The sequence below is a fragment of the Cupressus sempervirens genome, chromosome 2 (assembly GCF_028749045.1).
Source record: "Cupressus sempervirens isolate cs-2001-9-10 chromosome 2, ASM2874904v1, whole genome shotgun sequence".
Lineage (NCBI taxonomy): Eukaryota > Viridiplantae > Streptophyta > Pinopsida > Cupressales > Cupressaceae > Cupressus > Cupressus sempervirens.
Genome location: NC_143119.1, coordinates 246,148,531 through 246,161,043, shown reverse-complemented (window position 1 = coordinate 246,161,043; position 12,513 = coordinate 246,148,531). Strand labels below are relative to the sequence as shown.

The following is a 12,513-nucleotide window of genomic DNA, read 5'->3' as shown; positions in this document are numbered from 1 at the left end:
AAGTCCTTTAAATTAGGCCATTCTTTTTGGTACTAGATAGGGAGTGATAAGATCTAGATGATCTTTTGGTGAAATTGTCTAACAACATCCCTTTAAGAAAGTGTATGTAATCTTTAGCAAGGTTGTCTCCTAACAGAGGTCACTTTAGAAGAGTGAATTTTTGGGTTGCCGATCCTAGGTGGTTTTTCCCTTAATAGGGCTTCCACATTAAATATTGGTTTCAAAATTATGTGAGTGTTATTTGTGTTACAAGTTGATTTATACGTTTTTATAGTTTATTGGAAATCACTCATAGCTAAGTTATCACTAGGTAATAGCTATAAATTTACTGATAATCGGTGATGCAAGGTACAATTTGATAAAATTTTGAGAAGAAGTTGATTTATGAGTTAAGTTCTATGTTGGATATGTCTACCAAGTGATTGGATGTATTGAAGTGTTGTTAATGAGCCACCAAAGCTAAACAAGGAGAACTTTTCCTCATGGCAAGACCAAATGAAGCTATGTATTTTATGTGTTGGAGATGATGTTACATATTGGTTGGAAAATGAATATGTCACACCTATTGGTCCTCTGACTGTGGATCAAATGACTAAGAAGAGGAATCATAACAATATGATGATTGCTATTGTATCTGGTCTCACTGATGCTACATTTGATGATATTAAGAACTATACCACCACAAAGAAAATGTGGGAGGAATTGAAACTAGTCTATGGAGGAGATGACAATGTTGGATGAGCTAAAGATGAAATCTTGACAGGTAAGTATGATGACATGAGAATGAAAGAAGGTAAAAAATGTTGCATAGTATGTAAAATGAATCAAAGATGTTGTGAGTGTAATAAGAGTTGTAGGAGGACAAATCTTGGAGTATAAAATTTTAAGTGAAATCTAAAGAACTCTTTTTCCTATCTATGCTATCAAAGTTTCTGCTATTCAAGAATTAAGATCTATGCATGGCGATTTGACACTTGATGGTCTAGTTGGTTGATTAGTTGCATTTTAGTTGAACAACTATGATAACAATATGGTTACAATTGGAAATTCTTTTAAGTATTCAATACTCATTGACAATCCAAAGAAAGAGAAGAAAGCCAAAGAAGAAAGTGAATTTAAAACTGAAGATGATCTTGATGAGATTGAAGCATTTCTTGCAAGAAGGTTATTAAGAGGTAGAGGTAAATACAAAACTAAATTGCCCTCGATATGTTTCAAATGTAATGAGGTTGTTCACTTTGTTGCTAAATCTCCTAATTGAGGTAAGTCTAATAGAAATGACAAGAAAGATTACAAGTACATGAAGAAAAGAGATTGCAAAGACAAAGATAGGAACTCATGCTACATTGTTGAAGAAGAGCATATTGAGATAAGTTCTGATGATGACAAAGAAACACATGAAATGGTCTATGTTGCAATCGAGGAAGAGCCAAATAGTGAAAGGTATGAGATAAACTACCCTTATTTCACATGTTCCAAAAAATGATTAATGGATTATTGATAGTGGTTGTTTTCTTCATATGAATGGTGATCTAAGTAAGTTTAAAAAAATTGGAGAAGTCGATGATGGTGGAACTATTAGGTTTGGTAGTGATGTTCTATACTCGGTAAAAGGTAAAGGATCACTAATATTGAATGAAAAGATCAGATGCGATGATGAATATTGGGTTCAAGGACTCAAATATAATCTATTGAGTGTTGCACAATTGAATAACTCAGGTCACAAACTTGAATTTGAGAAAATGAAGGTCAAATTCTTTGATGATGAAGGTAATCTAATTGGAACAAGAGTGCAAATGAAAGGTAACTTATTCTATCTTGAGCCTATGGTTGATACATGTTTATTACCAGAATTGACGATGTGTGGTTATGACATAAAAGGTTGTGTCAACCAAACTTTTAAAATATGGTGAAAATCAATAGAAAGAAAAGAGTAAGAGGCTCACCAAATTTGCAAAAACCTAATAATGATATGTGCAAATAATGTCATCTCAGTAAGATGAAAAGGTATAGTTTTTCTAGCAAGTCACACACTTCCAATGATATTTTGGAATTAGTGCATATTGATTTATGTGGTCCAACTGGAGTTGATAGTTATTATGGTGATATGTACTTTATATTGTTTGTGGATGATTATTCAAGGATGGTGACTATAATGTTCATGAAGGTGAAATCACATGATTTTGATATGTTTAGATGGTACAAAGAAAGAGATGAAAAGGAAATTAGAAAACATTTAAAATATTTAAGATCTGATAGAGGTGGTGAATTTATGTCTTCTAGATTCACTAATTTTTGTTATGAGAATTATATCAAAAGTTAGTTATCTGCACCAAGGACACCACAAAAACATGGTATTGATGAAAGGAGAAATAGACATATCATGGATTGTGCAAGGAAACTTATGATTAAGAAGGAGGTATCTCATATATTTTGGAGAGAAGAAATCAATACTTTTATTTACACTCTCAACCAAGCACAATTGAAGAAAGGAAAAAAAACAAGATGATGTAACACCCAACCTTGCTCTCCTTCCCCAAGTACTCTAAAGGTTTCCTTAGGTACTATGCTTGACCTACTAGGGCTCTTCCATAGCCTAAGCTTCCTAGGACCTTACTCAAGACATCCTAATCCTTCAGTTGGGTTGCATCAACACAATTCCATCACATTGCTTACTAGCCTGCTCCATTCCACACCTAGCCTCAAGCCCATCTTTGATCCCATGGGTGTCAAACAATCCTCTAAGGTCTCCTTAGACCCCTTAAAACAAATAAATCCCAAAACATTACTGAGATCATGGGCCCTTTCTTTTCCCAAGGTTTTTAAGACAAAAAATGTTGTAACAAGGGCTACTAGGATTAGCCTTCCAAGTGACTCAAAACTGAGATATCTTGTAAATATCCTTAACAACCCCACAAAAAAGTTAGCATTATGGATACCATTTTCATCCTAAATAGAGGTTTTGTGACTCTCCAAATGCCAACCTATTCATACAGTCAAAACACTATTTTAGGCTTGAATTAAGGGTTTCAAGGGTTTGATGACTATTGGCTTCAGAAACCTCCTTAGGAAACTTTCCAAGACACCTCATTTGGAATGGATCTAGGTTAGAACTCCTCCTTACTTTCCACATGCCTAGATTAAAGTATCCACACTCTCAATCTCCTCCATCACTTGCTTTCTGATCTGTGATCTCTAGCCAAGTTGCATTCACTTGCCTAGGGCATCACCTTATAGAAACTTGCTAACATTTTCCAAGGCCTTGCTTCTTGATACATAGATTACATAGAACCTATTTCCAAATCCCAAAATACTATAGGAAATAAATGGTGGGAAATGGCCCTAAGGTCCCATACTTGCAGCACTACCCTGTTCAGACCAACATTTTGGCAAATCCAAAAGAATTTTCTAATCTACTACAAAATAATTAAAATGAACAAAAAAATTGCACACACAGATGCAAAAAAAAAATACAAAGCTTCTCCAACACTTAAATCACACTCTTCAATCCATTCCTATTCAAATGCCTTCAAAAACCAATAACTAGCAATCCCAAAATGCTGCATACAATCCGTACAATCCTTTTCCAACTTGACTAACCGATCAAAAAGGTTTTCCTCTTGCTTTTAGAGGTTCCTCCACTAGTTGAATAACTACTCCAAATAGTTAGAATCTCCTACACTTGAATTTGCAAAAAGTTTCTCTTGAGCAAGAAAATGCTGTCATGACAACATTTTAACAACTTTTTCCCAAATTGGAGTTAGATCTCCAAACTTGTTGCAACAACCAAGTGGACATGTAAAAAGAATGAAATGACCTCAAATAATGTGTTTAAGGCCATATGCACCTTATTTGAGAATTTTTCCCATTCTAGGACCTATGTTCCCTAGTTGACAACATTTTCCAATTTCTAGCATTTTGGCCATGTTGGGTTTTTCCAACTCTCCTAAGCACACCTAAGAACCAAATAGGACCTCTTATTGGACTAGTGATGTGGCCAGCATCACTACAAGCCAAAACAAAAAAGAATCCTAGGTTACACACTAGCCTACCTAAGTGCTCCTACACCACAAGACACCTTATGAGTTATGGTATGTTCATACACTAAATGCAAGTTATTTCAAGATATTTGGAAGTAGATGTTATATTCACAAGGATTATAGGAATGGTAATTTTTTTTAAAGGAGATGAAGGTATATTCCTAGGATATTCATCTAAGAGAAAGGCTTACAAATGTTTGAACAAGGCTACTAACAAGATGATTGGAAGTGAAAATGTAAGATTTGATGAGTTTGCAAAGAAGAATGACCTGGAAGAAAGAAGCACCTTGAAGACTACAATTTTTACCCAAGCACCAAAAATTTATACTCAAGTAGGAAGCTAAACTTCCATTGGGTGAATGAAACACTAAGAATTAGAGAACTAAACCTATACTAGCCAAGTATGTGCAAAAGAACAATTCATCTAAACACATAATTGGTGATAGAAGTGTAGGAGTAAAAACAAGAAGAAAAACAAGAGAAGGTACATGTTTACTTGCTGATTTTGACCCTAGACCAATTAAAGTTGTATTGAATGATGATTGATGGATTAATTTTGTAAATGAGAAGATTGGTCAAATTAGAAAGAACAACAAATGGACAATTATAATGAGACTTATTGATAATAATTTAATTAGAACCAAGTGGATTTTCAGAAACAAATTGAATGAAAATGGGAAAATGGATAGAAACAAGGCTAGATTGGTTTACAAAGGTTATGCCCAAGAAGAAGGAATTGACTATGGTGAGACTTTTGCACCTGTTGTGAGATTGGAAGGTGTAAGAACTTTATTGACTTATGTTATATACAAGAAATTCAAGGTATATCAAATGGATGTTAAATCTACATTTTTGAACGTAATACTTGAAGAGGAAGTCTACATTGAACAACCTGAAGGATTTCTTGAATGTAGAAAGAAAGAAATGGTCTATAAGTTGAAGGAATCACTATATGGAGTGAAACAAGCCCCAAGAGCATGGTGTGAAATGTTATACTCTTATTTGATTAAGATAGGAATTTCTAGAATAAGTGAAGATCATAATGGGTATTTGAAGAATGAATCACAAGACAAGGTGTTGATTATTGAAATATTTGTTGATGGCATAATATTTGGAGAAAATGATATATTGAGTAAGTTATTTTATGATCAAATGAGCCTTGAGTTTGAAATATCAATGTTTGGAGAGATAAAAATTTCATTGTCTTACAAGTTTGTCAAACACCAAGAGACATCTATATTTCTCCTATGTATGTGAAAGAAATCTTAAAAACATTTGGGATGGAAGAGTCTAAACCAGTCGGTACACCTATGGTGACTGGAGTGAAGTTGTAAAAGGAAGATACTACTCGTGAGGTTGATAAAAAACAATATAGATCTATGATTTGAAAGCTATAATCTATTAGACACAATAGACTAGATATTTCCCTAGCCATGAGAATTATTGCAAGGTTTTTATTTGATTTGAGGGAAACACATTTGATTGTTGTGAACATAATATTCAGATATCTTAAAGGAATTGAACATTATGGCCTATGGTAAAAACAAGAAGACAAATTTAATCTTAAAGCCTACATAGATGCTGATTGGGCTAGAAATTTTGATGATAGAAAAAGCACAAGTGGAGAAGCACTCTTTTTAGGATAAAATTTGATCACATGGATAGGCAAGAAACAAAGTTGTATTTCACAATCTACTGTTGAAGTTGAATATGTTGCTACTGCAATCAATTGTTTAAATACTGTATGGATCATACAATTGTTGGAAGGAATGCAAGCAGAAGTAACTGAGCTTGTCACTATTTACTATGACAACACAAGAGCTATAAATATATCAAAAAAATTGGTGATGCATGCAAAGACAAAGTACATATTTATCAAGTATCATTACTTGAGGGAGAAATTTCAAGAAAAAAAAGTGAGGCTTGAGTATGTCAAATCTAAGGAGAAAATTGTTGATATATTTACCAAGCTATTGTAATGATGGTACGCTCTGATACCACTTGATGAAGTACGGCTCTGATACCATGTGAGAGAGGTTTGCCCTGATACCACTTGATGAAGGGACACACCGCCCTTACCAACTCAAAACCAAGAATGCAACAATATGAAGACCAAGAGAAAATAAAATGCTTCCCAAAGAACACTTTTAATATACTTGAAAATCCAATAGCAATTACATTAACATTTTTTGCAAGATCTCTCAAGATCCAATCCAAACCCAAGCTAGTCCAGATCCACACTCTAGTAGAAACCTCTAAGATCTCAACTTGTGCTTGCAATCCACCAAGCAACCTCCTTGTTTCTAAACCACAACCACTAGCTCTTCTCCAATCTTATCCAAGATCCAAGTGTAAACTGCCTCACATTTGGCACTCTGTCTACACACTCACAACTCCATCACAATCTTTCTGTAAACTGCCTCACATTTAGCGCTCTATCCACAGACTTAGGAAAACTCACTCTTCACTTCCTCCTTCTCTTTCACACCTTGAAGCCTTCCAAGCTTTCCAACTTTCACACATTCAATCTTTTCCTTCCAAAGCTTTCACCTTCTTGAGCTTCTTCTTCTCGAGCTTCTAGTCCTCAAGCTTCTCCTTCTCAAGCTACTCCTTGAGCTTCTACTCCTCAAGCTTCCCCTTGAGCTTGATTTAGAAATGCTCATATGCCTTGCTTAAATAGGCACTTACCACCCAATACATGACTTATCCACAACCTTCTAGAATTCCTCCACAACCTTCTACAACTTCCATAACCTTCTACAATATTCATAACTTTCTAGAATTCTACCCACACACCTCGATAAATGGAATGAAAACCATTTATTTTATATTTTTTTCTATTATGCCACCTTTGTACCTTGAAAATAGAAATCCTCTTTTTCTTTCTTTTATCCTTTTTCCCTTTTTTTATTTTTTTTATTATTTCTCCTCTAATTTTCGTCACTTTCTCTCTCCTCCAAATTTTTTTAAATTTATTTTTCAATAATTTCCCACGCAAGATGCTCCTACATCATATTGCCTAAGGATGCTTTCGAGTAATTAAGAGATAAGGGTCCTTCCACTATCCAAAATTTACTAGGTGAAGCTTCATGCTACATCAATTCATGAATGAACTGAAATATCTTATGGAGTTGATGCAAAAGTGTTCACACTTTAGGAGAATTTCTGAAGATGTGAAGTTAACTATGATGAATATGATATAATCTATAGGTTCCAGGTACAAAGGTAATTACAAGGTTTTATAAGTTTCACATTTGGTATTGTTTTCAAGGGGGGAGAATAAACTATAAAAGGGGAGATAACCAAGAAGATGCACAAAAGGGGAGAACATACCCAAAAGGAGAGAATATGTTGAATAAAGAGAATAATCAAATGAATAAAATATAAGCCTATTCAGTAGACCAAGAGATCATAATCAATATGTGAGTAATGTTGAAGATGTTGAATTTTTGTTGCTGCTGAAGATACAAATGAAGTACCACTTTGAAGAACTAGAGTTGAAAGGTGTTGGAAATACAATAGGGAAAGTAAACTCTGAGGGGGGGGGGGGGGGGGAGGGAGAGGGAGGAGGTGAATCAGTCCTTCAAAAATTTAACCATAAAATCATTCATCACACATCCATCTCACAATTTGCATGAAAACTGAAATAGCTAGCTAAACATATTCATCCATACTATGAAAGTAAATAACATTCAATACATATATGACACAAGATATTTGGTTACTTGAAAGCCCTCCAATGAGAAGGTAAAATTGAGATGGGGATGAAAACTACAAATATTCACTACTACAGATGTAAACTATATCTAATGAAGGTTACAATGTTTGATCATAAACTATGATGTACCTTGTGAAAGATCTTCCTTGTTAAAGGCTTACAAGATTGTTAGATCTTATCCTGTTAAAGGATTTCAACACCTTATACAAAGTGTGCCTGATTAAAGGACTTAAAACTTATAATGAAGTAAGAACCCTGTTAAAGGATTTAGAACAACTTGTTAGGACTATTCTATTAAGAGATTTCATTGATTCACTTGCTAGAATGTCTCATCAATGATCTTGCAGTTAACACTCTGCTGCTAGATAACATATCACATCTTTCCTAATGTGCACTTGATCCTCTCTAATCAGATGTATCACTTATGTCCTCTAACTCCTTTCCTTTTTTCTCCTCTAATTGATTCCATAATGTATAACTCAATTCACAACTCCTTAGCTATCCTAAATGCTCTGTTTGCTAATGCAAACTTCTCTCTCTACACATAGAATGTTTAGGGTTTTCCTTCCTTAAGAAGACCTAGGTGACTTAGGGTTAGGTATGAATCAACGATTGTGATTCTCCCATTTTTCCACTTAATCCATCCCTTTTATTTATTGGTTTCATGTATTGCATATGGATCCTCAATATAGATTCATCCTTATCATCTAGAATTGCAAAACAATCCTTAAGTTAGCTAGAAAATGGTAAACATAGAAGTTTGTGCCATTACAAACAACTATGTCCAAAACTATTTTACTCAACACTTGAAGTCTTTGATTCTTGACATCCACTATATCTTCAATGCTATAACTCAACCTTTGAATGAATCAACATCCATTGATCACTCATCATCTGAATCACTCAACATCAACTGTCTGCTCGGCACTTGAGTGACTTGACACTTACTAGTTACTTGACACATATTGTATATGTTGCTTGAAATATACTATCTGAAAACCTATGATCAAGATACACTACTTTTTTAGCATGAAATAGGTTCTATCTTGTAAATGACTTAAGTGTATTATCACGCATATGTCAAAACCAATCTAAAATTAACAATCTCCCCCTTTGACATGAGTGGAAAAAAGACTTGGTCATGCATGAATATCCTTAATTTATGAGCATAACTCAGATAATCTCCATTTAGTACTTGGCTTACATACAAAATCTCAAAACTTCAAAATTTTGCAAAACTTGTGACTTATCAGTCATACCTCAAAATTCTATAACTTCCCCTGAGTTGATTATTCTTTTCTAGATTTGAATACTCCTGCTAAGTAGATCTGATGTGCTACTATGCTGACTTTGTTTATCTATACTGACTCCCCCTTTGTTTGGTCTCCCCCAAAACTTATACATTCTCCCCTTTATCTCATTCTCCCCTTTTTTGACACTTATGTCATAGGTGACACACCTATAGTGTATTTGTCCAAGAATGATTTATGGACCTCTAGTATTAGCTTTAAAGTTGCATCCCAGTTGTCACACACTACCTCTAAAGATTTGACTTGAATTGTGAACTCAATAGCAAGGTTAACTAGGCCTTCATGAGTAGAAAGATGGGGATCTTTCTTCATCAATGTTTCTGCAAAGGCTAGTTCCTTGTGTAACACCTCCATGTGAGGGGTCAACATGGAAAAGATGTTGATTAGTATAGCCTTGATGTTGGAATCTTGATCTTACAAAGCTACTAACTAACCTTGTGTTGAATTTTTTTTTTTGAAATGAGACTGACTTTGACCAGGAGATTGTTGTAGGATTTTACCCTATGACTTCAAATCTCCCTCCAAGTAGGCAATGTGTCTCTAGAGTTCATGTGTGAATAGGGGTACATCACATAACTTGGTGTAAAATGTGAAAATGTTCTCCAACACTTTCTTCACACCATCAATTTTGGTTGCTAACTCAAACTAACTATGTGCAATAATAGTTGATATCTTTTCATTTACCTTGGTATGAAATTTTTTCTCAGGCCATTCTAACAATTTGACATTTGTGTTTAGGTCTTCAACATTGATCTTCTCCATAATATTTTCCAATTTTTAAATGATTGGCTAGCCTTAATTAGGTGCATGTAGGCTGAATGCATCAATAAATATGTCCTTGATGTCATGAAGTTCTTATTTTTGCTTATGCTCCCTTCTGATTAGTTCTTGGTGTTTCTTTTTGGCTAAAGCATCCTACAATATGCCCATTTACACTATGGTGATTGTTGTAAGATCAAAATTTGTTAGTTCAATCACCTCATTTAATTTGATATCAACATAAGATGGAACTTCATCAACCTTAGATGTTCTAGGACTAGGCCTTTATGATTGCAAAGGTGTAGCTTCTACACTTGGCCTATAAAGTGCTTGACTAGGAATAGGTGTAACAATATATAGTAAGGTAACCAGTGTCAGAATTGCTATCTCTTCCTCTAGTTTCATAGTCAAAATTGAATCTTTAGTCCTATCCTTCTCCTTTTTTGTGACATTTGTATCACTTGGTGCTTGTGTTGTAGGTGCAAGACTAGCATCCTGACTTGTTTGGATCGGTGTCCCATTTTTCTCATCTATTGAAACTGCATGTACAAAAACATTTAACACCAATGTGCTGACATGTGTTGACATTGTGTCCTTCCTTTGATATATGACCATATGCATGGTAGGTTGCACTTCTATAGTTTGAGGGGGGACACTATATAATTCTTGAGTTTTCTCCCCTGTAGATGCCATTTTTTCCTTCTCAATCTCATCCACTCTCACTAATACATGATATCTATATAGTTTTTCCTTGGTGGTGGTATCAATCAATATCTTCTTCATATCCTCCTCTATTAAGGGATTGATGTTCTAAGTGGAGTTATCAGAGACATCCTTGATCTCTACTATTTTTGTTTGTTGATCCTCTTTGTCCACATGGGGTTGACTGAAACTCAGCATATGTACCTCTGGTACATTTTGTTCTTGTTTTCCCCCTTCCTTAGCTACAACCTTTGTAACTACTTCTTTTACTGTGCCTTCCTCATGTCCTTCCCTTACATATTCAACCTTTGTTATCTCAACAACCTCTTGTTCTACTTTGTCTTCGCCTACTTCCATGTGTCCTTTTGTTTTAATCATTTGTTTCCAACCCATATATCACTTTCCATAGCTTGGTGGTCTTTTGGACAACATGCTCAATATTGTTCTGTAAAATGTTAAAGGTTCTATATTTAGGAGCAAATTTTCCCTTATGCTTATTAATTTCCTTTGCCATTGTAGACTTTTCCAAGTCTGGCATCACTCTTGCTAGAGAAGTCTCTTTGATATTCCTTTCAATTGAGAGTATATACTTCCACCTTTTCTCAACTTTGTCATATAGAGTTTTGGGTAAAGAGTTGGCAATCTCAATTGGAGTAGTCTTGAAAGTTGCCATCATGACATACATAGATTCTTCTACTTTATTCATCTCTATCTTCCCAAGTTTATCAAATTCAACATGTGTGAACCCTGATAAATCAACATTGTTCTTGATATTATCACACAATTTGTCCAAATTAGAAGAGGGACTGTGACTTACCACTTTCAATTGGCTGTTGTCATTTGACTTGGTTTTCTTCTCATCTGATTCAGCTAGAGCAATGCATTTTTTCCTTTGCTTCTTCTTAGGTTCATCTTCCTTGGTAGCTATACTAGCTCTCTTGCCTTTAGGCTTCTCAACTTCTTGAGTCTTCTTAGTAGTAGCTCTTGTGCTAGCCCTAGTGATATGAACTATAGGCTTTTGTTGTGAAGGTTTCATAACTTTCTTGGGTTTTCTTGCTACTAGCTTCTTTTCTTTTCTCTTCTTCTTTTCTGTAGCTATAGGTACTTCATTGGCTTCTTCTCCCTCAATGCCTTTATCAAATTTTGCTTCTTCTTCTCCTTGGTCCTCATCTTGACTCTATGTGAGAGCAAGTGGTGCTTGGGCAGGTGTATCTTCATCATCTTCATCATCTTGTTCTTCTTCATATCTTTTTGCCTCTTCACCAAATTTTTCCTTGAGCTTTTTCACAATCTTGTTCTTTTTCCTCATCACAAAAGTTTTCTTCAAGTCCATTGTGATTTTAGACTTGGCTACACCATAATATCTAAATGCAATAGCATTCTTATCTACTTCCTTTGCCAGTAAAGCAGTGATGGCTACAAATGCCTCATCCACATTAAGTTCACAAGGCAATGACCTAAGCCATCTAACCCTTGGAACAATAGCTTGAACATAAGTGAAATCGACATCATTAGAAAAAAAACATCATTAAAAATTTTCTCTACTAGTGACACTGGTATCCTTTATCTTTGTTTCATTGACTTCTTTAAGTCTTCAAAATTACTTGTCATTATCGTCTCAAAATTATCTCCAAGTTGTTCTATGTATTCTCCAATATACACTGCAATAGACCTATTGGTCTTCTAAGAAAATTTTCTAAATGAGAGAAATGTGTTTTGCACATAGAAAAATATGTAAACAAGTATTGAACCAAATGTGCAGTGTGCACTTTTTGTCTTTCTCATGGCTCCCAAGTTTTATGATAACTGTTGGAGTTGTAACTTGGCAAGATCATAAGAGTGGTCCTTCTTTACTATCTTATAGCCTAAATTCATAGCTATACATGTTACACTATAAGAATTTATGTGTAATCATCCTTACTGCAAATGCAATTAGGGGATTAGTGATTGTATCTATGGTCATCCCTCTCTTATTCTACACTAC

The 12,513-nt window shown here is 34.7% G+C and overlaps 1 pseudogene; it reads right to left on the bottom strand.

The window, feature by feature from the left end:
- LOC149571960 (plastidial pyruvate kinase 2-like) overlaps nucleotides 1–10,886 on the bottom strand; it is a 56,009-nt pseudogene extending 45,123 nt beyond the window's left edge.
- Nucleotides 10,887–12,513: the final 1,627 nt, after the last annotated feature.